The following is a 13,571-nucleotide window of genomic DNA, read 5'->3' on the forward strand; positions in this document are numbered from 1 at the left end:
TCCGTTGCTCGCTGTCCCCCATCCTCACTCACTTGTTCATTTTCACCAGGCTGGGAAGGGTCCCTTTTCTACCGGGAGTTCTGGTTGAAAACTGGATACCTGGTAACCCTTGCAGGATTACACCAAATAATTTATAAGTAAACTGGTTGTGTGTTTGTGTGTGTTGGGTAGGAGTTACCGCTTAGATTTTCACATGGAAATCAAATATGCAGAGAAAAACCCTTTTCCTATTTGATTAATCAAAGTACTTATCCGTATGCTTAATTTCATCCCTATTTGGTAAATGCTGAAAGCTGAGCATACACCTAAATGCTTTGCTGAATCAGGACCTAAGTACCAATCTGTGTAGTAAACAGCTATAATTTAAAGGGGTGTATGTGTGTATCTCTCTCTCACTTGAAATCAAATAATAGTGGCAGGACCCTGGGTTATTCAGTGGCTAAAGCACTGGCCTTTCATCCATAGTACTAATGTTTAAATCTAGCTTCTACTACTAAGTGAAATTAGTTTGATGCTTGTAATGGGTAGCTGTCCCTTTAAGGACCAGGTTTTCCCCAGTCCCATTTAATTAGCACCACTGCACCACACCTGTGCTGGGTGTAGGATTTTAAAAAAGGATTGGAAAGCAGCAATGAGGAGTTGGCTGGGGAGACCAGTTAAGCTGAGTTGGAGTGCAGGGTCATAGGAGTGGTGCTAACTCCTGCAGTAAGCCCCTGGAATAAGGGGCTAGGCTCTAAGGTGACAGTCCTGGGGCTAGTGTTCCACTCAAGGCACAGGGAAGTGAAGAGAAGCCCAGGAGGGGTGGAAGACCAGTGTGCAATATGTTGTACTTGGACTCCCAGCAGGGAAAAGCCTGTGAAGTCAGTGCTCTGATAAGAGTGAGAGGCATTGAGAGTTGAGCCCCAAAGGAGTGAAAGACTTTTTGTTGGTTAACTTGGGACTGTCATCAAAGGCGGTGTTTATTTTGGGACTTTGGGTGCCCTGAGGGGACTGAACTCTTAAGTAAGCTGGCTGGAGGATTAGGCCATAGAAGACCCAGATGGAGGTGACCAACAGGATGGGGGAAACAAGGCAAAGGCCCGGCGACCCCACATCAGCCAGTGAATTACTTCTATGCAGGTATGGCTCACTCTGGGGTGGGATCCTATATCGATGGTTTACAGTGATTATATTTAATTTATAGCTATGACTATACCCAGTGTGTAGGAATCCCCATTGTACACTCACCTTCTTATAAATTGTTAATAGTCTTTACCATGTTTTCACTTGTGACTTAAAACATAAGCCTAGTATTTTTTTTATCCAAGTTTCTATTATTCTATTCTATATTAGCTGTGTGTGTAAATTCTTGTTGGTGCTCTTCTAATATTGACAATATCTCTACATCCTTACAGTTAATATGAGCAGAGCAGACACTTCAGCTACTAAACTGAAATATTGATCTTATTGGGAAATGTATAATATGATGAACATCAGTGGTACATAATCTCTGTCTTCACATCAGTTTGTAGCATCATTTATTTTTCAATTGCATAGTGTGACACAAACTTTGGGGGCTTCACAGCATTTAAAATAACGCTCTCTAATACAAACTTCTAACCAGACTCATTAATTTTTTTTAGCTTACAAACCCTCAACTTAATTCAATTTCCATACAGTCCAAACTCTTGGTAGGACAACAATTCCACTGCCTAGTACAAAGATGCTACGTTGTTTGAATAGCCTTCTAAAGGAAAATATATACTCTCTGGTATTTATCTTGTAAACAAGAGTTTGGATTATACACTAGTGAGTGAACATATGTCTATTTAATTAAACCAGTTATTCTGTATTTTTGGAAATAAATATTTACCATTTTATAGAAGTTTCCATTATAAGCAGTGTGATACCAAATTACATAAAAATATTAGGAACATGGGGCTACTTAGTACCTATGAATATTAGCATCTCCTCCTTTGCATTATTTAGGGTTCGAAGAGACTTAGGTTACAAAAATGTAATAACATGTTTAAAATCTAATACTTAATGTTCAAAGTCTAGAACAGCTGTTTCAGTGAAAAACATTTCTGCATTCTTATTACAAGTAACTCCGCAATGCAACTGACTCTTCTGCTGTCACTGCATATTCCATTCAGGTGCATAACTGAGATGGATCCAATTACTGTCATAGAAAAAGGATGTTAATGAATTGCAGAATTGTGCTTTTTTCCTCTCCATAAAGCACATGAACTGCACATTTTCCCCCGAGATCCTCACTGTTTATAGCAGGTGGGAAAATTGTTCTATGATAAACAAAAGTTTATCATAAACCACTTATATACATAATTTAAAAATCAGAATTAAGGACTAATTTAAAATGCAGTTATTGTGGACACAGCAGTGCACCCACACAGCATGAAATGGGGGAAGAAGGTCAAGATCAGATTTTTAAATATTTATAACTGAGCTAGGAAATTATATTCTGGATAGTTTAGATGGTAACTTGAAGAAAATTCCTGTTTACAAGATAACCACAAACTCAACTGGGGGGTAAGGGGGGAAGGTGAGACAGATGGTTGAAGTGTTGATTGGCCTAATGCTGATTTATATTCAAACCTCCAAACATGTACCATGTGATTGCAGATCTTGCAACCATATTGGTGTTAGCTAGCAATAGATGGAGGGCCTGAAGTTGCAAGATGGCTAAGATGTGTTATAGACAAGCTACCTGCCAGACTCTCTTCAATGACACACAACGATGATAGAATCTGTTTGATAGAAAGTTGTTTAGGATCTGAAGGTTCCAGGGTATTGGAAATAAACTGAGGCAGCAGAAGAAAGACCGGTATAGATCCTTAAGCCTACAGTCTGTAAGGGATGGTTACAGTAAGATCAGCCTTGTATGTGCTAATGAGAAGCCTAAGCAGATGTGGTTATGAAGTATTTTGTATCAGCAGATTTGTTCAACAGTAAAACTACTTCCCAGGGAAGTACAAAGTAACACTGACTCAGTGTTCCTCACAAGAGGAAAGAGACAAGACTTGGTTGCAATGAATGAGAAGGGGATTCTTTATTCAGGGTGCTGGAAACATACAGATCCTCCAGCTTACAGACTGAAGAACACCACTTATTCTATTCAGTGTCACCATGCATGGTCTGCCTAAATCTGGACCCAGATTAAAAAATCATGGAATGAGGATGGCTCTGATTATATTACATGGAAGAAATTTTCCACATACTGACTGAGACTTGAAATGACAATGATGCCCCAGGAACTGTTGTTACACTGAAATATCTAATATGTATATGTGAGTCTCTTTCTCCAGTTGAACTAACTTCAGCAGGGGCCTAGTTTAGTGAGATACCTAGGACTTAGGAATGCAAGCTGAAGGCAGGCTGCTACCCAGACTAAGAGATGCATGTAACAGTTGCTTCTATGCATGCTCAGCAAAGATCTTTCCTACAACTCTGCCTGCTTGCCACATCGCTTGCTGTCAGTGAAAGCAGTAGTGATCTGTCTAAGAATTTCTAGCCACATAAACCCTACTTGCTTGCTGTACCACTTATTGCCAACAAAGTATAATCGTTGAATATTTTTGAGATGTAACTGGACGTCTTTGTCTGTCCTGTGGATGAAATGAGAAGTTGAGGATGTCAGAACTGTTGTGAGCATATGGATGCTGAGTTCTGAGGGTGCCAAAGTGCAGACATTATGATTCTATACAGTGAGTGAAAACTAATGTACAGTTGAGAATCAGTAAATGCAGATAATGCAGGGAGGATTACGTTCCTGTGGCCATTCCATTACAATATAATCTCTTCTTAACAACGACTAGAATGTATAGGTAATTCAATGTATGATAATATCAAGGGTATGCGAAGGAAGGAGGCAAGGACACATTGTGTAAACATCCAAACTCCTCATGCAGGTAGAGATGTCCTAAAGCAGCACCTGCCACCTCTCGAGTGGTGACAAGCAGCCTCGTCCCCCACAAAGAACACTTTGGTTCAATCTTATTCCCCCCAGTTTCTCTCTCAAATCTCTCTAATCCAGCTAATAGGGGAGAGCTGGCCCATCACTATATTAACTAAGTTGCATATTGCAAATTACAACAGATTCAATCATTCTCCCAGGTCCAGTGCACTCTGTGAATGGGTCTCCCTTGGACCACAAAGGAAGGTAGGAGTCAACTGCCTCTGTTCACTCCCAGAACTCTAAGTCCAATCCACAGTTTCCTTACAGGGAGAAGGTGATTAAAGGCCTCATCTGGGGGTACTGTGTCCAGTTTTGGGCCCCACACTACAAGAAGGATGTGGAAAACTGGAAAGAGTCCAGCAGAGGACAACAAAAATGATGAGGGGGCTGGAGCACATGACTTATGAGGAGAGGCTGAGGGAACTGGGATTATTTAGTCTGCAGAAGAGAAGAGTGAGGGGGGATTTGATAGCTGCTTTCAACTACCTGAAAGGGGCTTCCAAAGAGGATGGATCTAGACTGTTCTCAGTGGTACCAGATGACAGAACAAGGAGTAATAGTCTCAAGTTGCAGTGGGGGAGGTTTAGGTTGGTATTAGGAAAAACTTTTTCACTGGGAGGGTGGTGAAGCATTGGAATGGGTTACCTAGGGAGGTGGTGGAATCTCTTTCCTTAGAGGTTTAAGGTCAGGCTTGACAAAGCCCTGGCTCGGATGATTTAGTTGGGGATTGATCCTGCTTTGAGCAGGGGGTTGAACTAGATGACCTCCTGAGGTCCCTTTCAACCCTGATATTCTGTGATAATGTATTTCAACAAATAGATTTTTCTATGATAAAGAGGCTGGAGGGGTCCATACACGTTGTCTCTCATTCTACTGCCAAACCCAGTGGGAAATCTTGCAGCCTACAAACTGCACAGAGAATCTTGGCAATGAGAAAGGACACTTCAAGGAAAGCTGTGCAGGCCCCCACCTGGGCAGGGTTCTGAAGTCTTGAATGGGAGCTGGAGTGGGTGTAAGGGCCTCAGGATTGCTGTGGAGGTGCAAGGACTCCACAGCAAACTCGTGGCTGCAGCTGATCTACAGTCCTGGAGCTGGATGACCACCTCCCCCTGAGAAAATAACTACGCTGCGTTTTCCTCTCTGTAGAACTGTGTTTTGCTTGCCTGTGAGAGGGGGGAGATTTCCACACCTAAATATTATTTACTATTAACCTGATATCAGAACCATTTGTGGAATTTTAAAAAATCCATTCTTTTTACATATTCTCATTAACATAGTGCAAAATACTATTTTCCCAGCCTATTTGTAGTGTGTCTGTATCTTTCTGTGCTATAATATGTACAAACGCAGTAAAGACATTGCAAAAAACACTATAGGTTAAGAGGGCAAATACATTGTTGGACATACTTTACTTCTATTAATCTGGAACACCAAAATGCTGTTGGAGGAGGCAAGAAATAGATAAATATCTATTTTTCCCTCTAACTTATTCTTTTAGTCCCCATTTCTGACTGTACTTTAATATCTTTGTTAAATGTTAGTGATTGTATTCTGACTTTGCTGATGTTCTGTTGGGGAGAGGGGGGTGGGAAAGGACTGATTATTTCTTTTGATTGCACAGGGAAACATTTTCATTATGCCCATTAGAAGCTGTCTCTTAGCTTCCTGTTTCATAAGTCTGGTTTCCCTCTTGCAGCTCAGCAGACGTTGTTCTCTTAAGACTCCATGTAGTAGAAATGTGGTACGTAAGCTGCAATATGAGTTCAAAAAGCCTTCCAGCACACTTCCTTATTGTACCAAATTAACTGGTAGAACAAGAATTCCCTGACTTTTTTTAATGTTACCTGTTGTCTCTTCTCCTTATCCCTGGTGCTTAGCTCTGGATGGATTTCACTCTGCAGCCCAACAGAAAATGCTCACTGCACCACTGGTGGACCATTGATCCCATTTTGGGAACCGTGTCAGTAGACAGATGCCTGGGGCAGTGCATGAGTCTGGGTGTTCGCCAGTCTCCTCACTACTAACCTTCAAGCCACTGGGCATTATTATATATGGCCAAGAGGATGATTTGTTTGGCTATAGAAACTAGGGCAGGAGGGTTGGAAGTTATCCAAAGGCGCTTGCCACAAATATAGCTCTTCGCTGCTCAGATCTCCTCTTCACCAGCAATATTGGGTGGCCTCTAAGCAGCCTATTTGCCTGGCTCTGTGTCCTCTAAAAAATTGTTTGGCCCATTTAAGGAAGTCAGAGGTGCCACGTGACAATGGGTTGTGGTGGGCAGTTTGCCTAATGCTGCCAAGACCCCCTCTTCTATGACAGCACTGCCATATTGCTGCCACATGTCCCATTTGCTTGACAATACCTGTTGACACTTATTTGCTTGAATGATTCAACTCACTGCATTCTCCTGTTTATCACTCTGCATATGGCAATTACCCAGTGTGTGACCCTTGTTCAATAGGGCGATTCAAACAACTGCATAAAAGGCGATTGTTGTTGGCATCCAGTGAAGGAGGCGTGACCTCATCCCTCACTGCTGTTTGACCACACAGCAGCTTTAGCTGGGAGGGATTTCTGACACCAAGCGTTTGTTAAATCCCTCATTGTTATACTTGTCCATGATCAATATTCAGTAGGAAAATAGCAGAAAGCAATGTGGCTCATCATGCCCCTTGCATTTTTCCATAAATCTTGAACTGACTAACAAGAAGTGTCTCTTTCAATAGCAGGCTGACAAAAGGGCAGCTAAAGGGCTCTGCAATCGCCATATTACGATTGCTTTGCACCCACTGCTTTGATAGACCCTGTAAGTATTTGTCTCAGATGCTGGAGATCAGTTTGCCAAGTTCCTCCACTTGATTTCCTTACATCGGAGAGATTTGTGCATAGAAACCGTGCTGCTGGAAGATTCTGGTCACCGTCCAGGGAATCAGAAGACAATATCACCTGGGAATGAGGTCAGCCACACAGCTGACAGAAACCAAGACACACATTGTACTGTTGCTTTAAGTAGTCAGTAACCAGAGAGAGGCCAATGACATTGACAAATTGATGCTAGGGCATATGATTCTCTCTATTGTGGAGCAATAGCCAAGGGGCGGGGGGAGAGAGGGGAATTGCACAATGTTTGCTCAGCAGTAGAAATACAGATGGTTGTAGAGGATGCCAGTGAGAACCAGCCAGTTAGTTTTCACCACAGAGATAGAAATAATGTAGATGCACACAACTAGGTATAATAGCTTATTTAATGCCATATACTTAGTGGGTTGTTTCAATCCAACTTTATTTCAGAAATTTAGCGCATTGATTTACTGTACATGGAGCTGTTACAATCCAGTCTCCCATTAATCCACTTGCTAAGGGGAATCAAGAGTCTTCTGATTAAAAATGTCCCCAACTTGAATGTGACACACACAATTTTCAGTTCCCCCCCAACACCCTTTCTTTATCAAGCAGTAGCAGATGTCTAGGGTGACCAGACATCCTGATATTTATTGGGACCATCCCAAAATTAGGGGCTTTGTCTTATATATGCAATTATACCTCCTTCCCTCCCCCCCCCACGCCTCCCCCGCAGAAAGTGTCCCAATTTTTCACACTTTTTATCTGGTCACCCTACAGCTGTCCAGAACCAGGTTGGCTTCCCGGTGGAGAGGAAATCAGTGACATGGAGTTTGGGTGTACTCTAAAAGTAACTTGTTCAATTTATACGTATACATCAGTCACGTAAGTGACATGGTGACAACCCACATGCAGGCAATTCCTTCTTTCAGGAATCTCAGCCCAACACCAATGCCTGGTTCCCAGAGAGTAACTCTGCCCCAAGAATTTATTCCAATCATAGGACTGGAAGGGATCTCAAGAGGTCATCTAGTCCTGTCCCCTGCAGTCATGGCAGGACTAAGGATTATCTAGACCATCCCTGACAGGTGTTTGTCTAACCTGCTCTTAAAAATCTCCAATAATGGAGATTCCACAACCTCCCTCGGCAATTTATTCCAGTGCTTAACCACTCTGACAGTTAGGAAGTTTTTCCTAATGTCCAACTTAAACTGCCCTTGCTGGAATTTAAGCCCATTTAAGCTTCTTGTCCTAGCCTCACAGGATAATGAGAACAATTTTTCTCCCTCCTCCTTGTGACAACCTTTTATGTACTTAAAAACCATTATGTCCCCTCTCAGTCTTCTCTTCTCCAGACTTAACAAACCCAGGTTTTTTCAATCTTCCCTCACAAGTCATGTTTTCTAGACCTTTAATCATTTTTGTTGCTCTTCTTTGGACTTTCTCCAACTTGTCCACATCTTTCCTGAGATGTGGCACCCAGAAGTTGAGCAGAAGAATTACTTCTTGTGTCTTGCCTACAACACTCATGCTAATACATCCCAGAATGATGTTTGGTGGTTTTTTGTTTTTTGGGGTTTTTTTTGGAAAGTGTTACACTGTTGACTCCTATTTAGCTTGTGATCTACTATGACCTCAGATACCTTTCTGCAGTATTCCTTCCTACACAGTCATTTCCCATTTTGTATGGGTGTGCAACTGGTTGTTTCTTCTTAAGTGGAGTACTTTGCATTTGCCTTATTGAATTTCATCCTAGTTACTTCAGAACACTTGTCCAGATCATTTTGAATTTTAGTCCTATCCTCCAAAGTACTTGCAACCCCTCCCAAGGGAGAGAAAACCCTCCTGCTGCTCATGCAGTTCCTTCGGGCTAGAACTATGCATTACAAAACTCACCACACCATACTGCATATGCCTTTCCAAGAGTGAACCTTTTCTTTCATTCTAAGAAAAAGAACTTGGGAGCTATCAAGTTCACCACCTGGTGGCACCTGCTACAACACATATCACTGTGCATTAAAGAATCCCCAAGTGGGTATTTATCATATACCGCCCCCCACCCCCCCCAAAAAAAACCCCTTTGGAGTCATCATCTTCCTTGTAACAGGTTTCAGAGTAGCAGCCGTGTTAGTCTGTATTCGCAAAAAGAAAAGGAGTACTTGTGGCACCTTAGAGACTAACCAATTTATCTGAGCATAAGCTTTTGTGAGCTACAGCTCACTTCATCGGATGCATTCAGTGGAAAATACAGAGTTCCTAAATACTCTTTGAGAGCTGTCTTAAACATTTCCCCTAAGCTTTCACCTCTTTGTAAATAATATTGTAATAACAGTTCAGGCATACAATCTCTTCAGATTCTGAAGTGGACACCAAAAATAGTGTCCTTACAGTGACTCAGAACACTTGTCCAGTATTGTCCAGAGAGCAATACAGCGGTGCATAGACAATCCAGGAAGTTTTTGGAAAGCGTAGGGGACAATTTCCTGGCGCAAGTGCTAGGGGAGCCAACTAGGGGGGGCGCTTTTCTTGACCTGCTGCTCACAAACCGGGTAGAATTAGTGGGGGAAGCAAAAGTGGATGGGAATCTGGGAGGCAGTGACCATGAGTTGGTTGAGTTCAGGATCCTGACGCAGGGAAGAAAGGTAAGCAGCAAGATACGGACCCTGGACTTCAGGAAAGCAGACTTCGACTCCCTCAGGGAACAGATGGCCAGGATCCCCTGGGGGACTAACATGAAGGGGAAGGGAGTCCAGGAGAGCTGGCTGTATTTCAAGGGATCCCTGTTGAGGTTACAGGGACAAACCATCCCGATGAGTCGAAAGAATAGTAAACATGGCAAGCGACTAGCTTGGCTTAATGGTGAAATCCTAGCGGATCTTAAACATAAAAAAGAAGCTTACAAGAAGTGGAAGGTTGGACATATGACCAGGGAAGAGTATAAAAATATTGCTCGGGCATGTAGGAAAGATATCAGGAGGGCCAAATCGCACCTGGAGCTGCAGCTAGCAAGAGATGTCAAGAGTAACAAGAAGGGTTTCTTCAGGTATGTTGGCAACAAGAAGAAAGCCAAGGAAAGTGTGGGCCCCTTACTGAATGAGGGAGGCAACCTAGTGACAGAGGATGTGGAAAAAGCTAATGTACTCAATGCTTTTTTTGCCTCTGTTTTCACTAACAAGGTCAGCTCCCAGACTGCTGCGCTGGGCATCACAGAATGGAGAAGAGATGGCCAGCCCTCTGTGGAGATAGAGGTGGTTAGGGACTATTTAGAAAAGCTGGACGTGCACAAGTCCATGGGGCCGGACGAGTTACATCTGAGAGTGCTGAAGGAATTGGCGGCTGTGATTGCAGAGCCCTTGGCCATTATCTTTGAAAACTCGTGGCGAACGGGGGAAGTCCCGGATGACTGGAAAAAGGCTAATGTAGTGCCAATCTTTAAAAAAGGGAAGAAGGAGGATCCTGGGAACTACAGGCCAGTCAGCCTCACCTCAGTCCCTGGAAAAATCATGGAGCAGGTCCTCAAAGAATCAATCCTGAAGCACTTACATGAGAGGAAAGTGATCAGGAACAGTCAGCATGGATTCACCAAGGGAAGGTCATGCCTGACTAATCTAATCGCCTTTTATGATGAGATTACTGGTTCTGTGGATGAAGGGAAAGCAGTGGATGTATTGTTTCTTGACTTTAGCAAAGCTTTTGACACGGTCTCCCACAATATTCTTGTCAGCAAGTTAAGGAAGTATGGGCTAGATGAATGCACTATAAGGTAGGTAGAAAGCTGGCTAGATTGTCGGGCTCAACGGGTAGTGATCAATGGCTCCATGTCTAGTTGGCAGCCGGTGTCAAGTGGAGTGCCCCAGGGGTCGGTCCTGGGGCCGGTTTTGTTCAATATCTTCATAAATGATCTGGAGGATGGTGTGGATTGCACTCTCAGCAAATTTGCAGATGATACTAAACTGGGAGGAGTGGTAGATACGCTGGAGGGGAGGGATAGGATACAGAAGGACCTAGACAAATTGGAGGATTGGGCCAAAAGAAATCTGATGAGGTTCAATAAGGATAAGTGCAGGGTCCTGCACTTAGGATGGAAGAATCCAATGCACCGCTACAGACTAGGGACCGAATGGCTAGGCAGCAGTTCTGCGGAAAAGGACCTAGGGGTGACAGTGGACGAGAAGCTGGATATGAGTCAACAGTGTGCCCTTGTTGCCAAGAAGGCCAATGGCATTTTGGGATGTATAAGTAGGGGCATAGCCAGCAGATCGAGGGATGTGATCGTTCCCCTCTATTCGACACTGGTGAGGCCTCATCTGGAGTACTGTGTCCAGTTTTGGGCCCCACACTACAAGAAGGATGTGGATAAATTGGAGAGAGTCCAGCGAAGAGCAACAAAAATGATTAGGGGTCTAGAGCACATGACTTATGAAGAGAGGCTGAGGGAGCTGGGATTGTTTAGTCTGCAGAAGAGAAGAATGAGGGGGGATTTGATAGCTGCTTTCAACTACCTGAAAGGGGGTTCCAAAGAGGATGGCTCTAGACTGTTCTCAATGGTAGCAGATGACAGAACGAGGAGTAATGGTCTCAAGTTGCAATGGGGGAGGTTTAGATTGGATATTAGGAAAAACTTTTTCACTAAGAGGGTGGTGAAACACTGGAATGCGTTACCTAGGGAGGTGGTAGAATCTCCTTCCTTAGAGGTTTTTAAGGTCAGGCTTGACAAAGCCCTGGCTGGGATGATTTAACTGGGAATTGGTCCTGCTTCGAGCAAGGGGTTGGACTAGATGACCTTCTGGGGTCCCTTCCAACCCTGATATTCTATGATTCTATGACTCACTCCAGTATACCCAAAGAGAGAGAGAGAGCGTGTGAACAGTGCTTGGCAGTGATGGAGTTAAATGCCTTCATGTTAGGAAGGGAAAGGAGATTTTCCCCAACAGGATGGCATTCTCTCTATTCTTATCAGGTGAGAGAAATTCTTTCTGGTGAGGTTGACTGAGGTAGGCCAATAATAAGAATCATTTAATAAAGTGGTGTTATAGTAGCCAGTGGGTCCCAGGGTATTGGGTTCAGGGGGCATGGGGGGTAAAGTAATATCTTTTATTGATCCAGGCACAGAAGCTCTCGCCACAGAAGCTGATCCAATAAAATATATTAGCTCACCCACCTTGTCTCTCTAATCATTTAATGACACAGATAAAGAGTGAAGCAGGTTTCCTCTTATTCCTTGCTAAGCTCTGCTCTGAGAAAGAGTTTAGCCCCATGTGGAGGAGGAGACCTTGTCCAATACTTTTTATTATTATGTCAGCTGTAAAGCTGGTTATTTGATGGTCTGGCTATAAGACTTTTAAATGAATTTTTTTGTGCTGATGAGTTACTGGCCACTTTCTGACTTCAGCTGACCAGCTGCTCATTGATTGGGTCATCTATTCTATATTTACTACACTGGCACAACATACTGCTCCAAGAACAGAGTTTGTTTTAATTCTGAACTGTCTTGTTCTTGTGGGTACTAATCAGCTTTGGAGGGATACATTTTTTCCATGTGTAACAGGGAAGATTTAGTTGCACAGCTCCATTAATGTTAATGGGAATCATATGGTTAAATCACTATGCCGGAACACACTTTTGGTGGTTTTAATTTAGTTCTGCCACCAGGTGGCACTGGCAGTGGATTGATGTTCAAATGTATATTATCTGCTGCACTCTAAAGATAAAGCATCAAAATCGATTTAAGACAGAACCCTATTTACAAACATGGATTTCACATAAAGGAGGAACTGCTTTTCTTGCCACTTGGCGTTGGTAAGAACTGAAATGCAGCCTGCTAATATTTAATGTCTTTCTGTGGAGCCGTATATTTGTTGGCCTGAACTATTACAAATGTGTATTTTAGTCTGTGGATGGAATTCATCATAATACTTGTTTTTTAAAAGAACAAAGGGTGTGTGTGTGTGTGTGCCTGGCTCATGGTTTTGCTGACCCTGAGTATGCAGATGTGATACTGTGAGGGCGCTAAAAGTGGAATTGGGTCGATGGCTTCAGATAAAGCCATCAGCATCTTTTTCCCATGCAAAAAGGCCCTTGTCAGATTATAGCTGTGGTTACAGCAAGCAGAACAAGGGCAATGTCTGGCTACTGTAGCTTTAGCAGCAGGGTATTACTTACAGGGATAAATCCCTTTTGTGGCAGACATTCTCTGAAATGATACTGCATAATAAAGCAAGGGCCCGTGTGCATGGATAAGCTGCGCTCTTGCTTTGGGTGGGGAAATACTCCTACAGCTGGAACCCAACTTCAAAAGTGACCTAGGGAAGAACAAGGGCAGCGTTTAGCTTGTTTCCCCAGGCTCAGTCTTGTTCGGAGTGTATGGCTAGAAAGATGGCAGAGGGAACAGGAGAATTTTTTGAAGCTGAAAAAAAAAGAAGTTAGGTGACAGACAAAGCACCAGTGTAATTGGAAGTAATACCAAAAGCACCCGAGATGACACATAGATCATTGAAATTAGAGCCATGTGCACGCTTCTTGTCAAAGAGCATATTTTTTTCTAAAAACATAAGCTTTATTGCTCTGCGGGAAATGAAATGTTAAGACGAAAAGTCTGTTGTACGTGGGAATAGACCAAAAAGAGGAGATAAAGAAAAAAACACAAAGGGTAAGGGCTGAAAAATCATCCCTAGGAAGCAAGGAAACCTACTGAGGTGTTTCAAAACAAAACTTCCTCTGACTGAGCAGCATATGTGATGCGGTTCAGGCAACTTAGTTTAGTTTTGGCAAAGTT

This window comes from Natator depressus, chromosome 7 (genome assembly GCF_965152275.1).
Source record: "Natator depressus isolate rNatDep1 chromosome 7, rNatDep2.hap1, whole genome shotgun sequence".
NCBI classification, from domain to species: Eukaryota; Metazoa; Chordata; order Testudines; family Cheloniidae; genus Natator; species Natator depressus.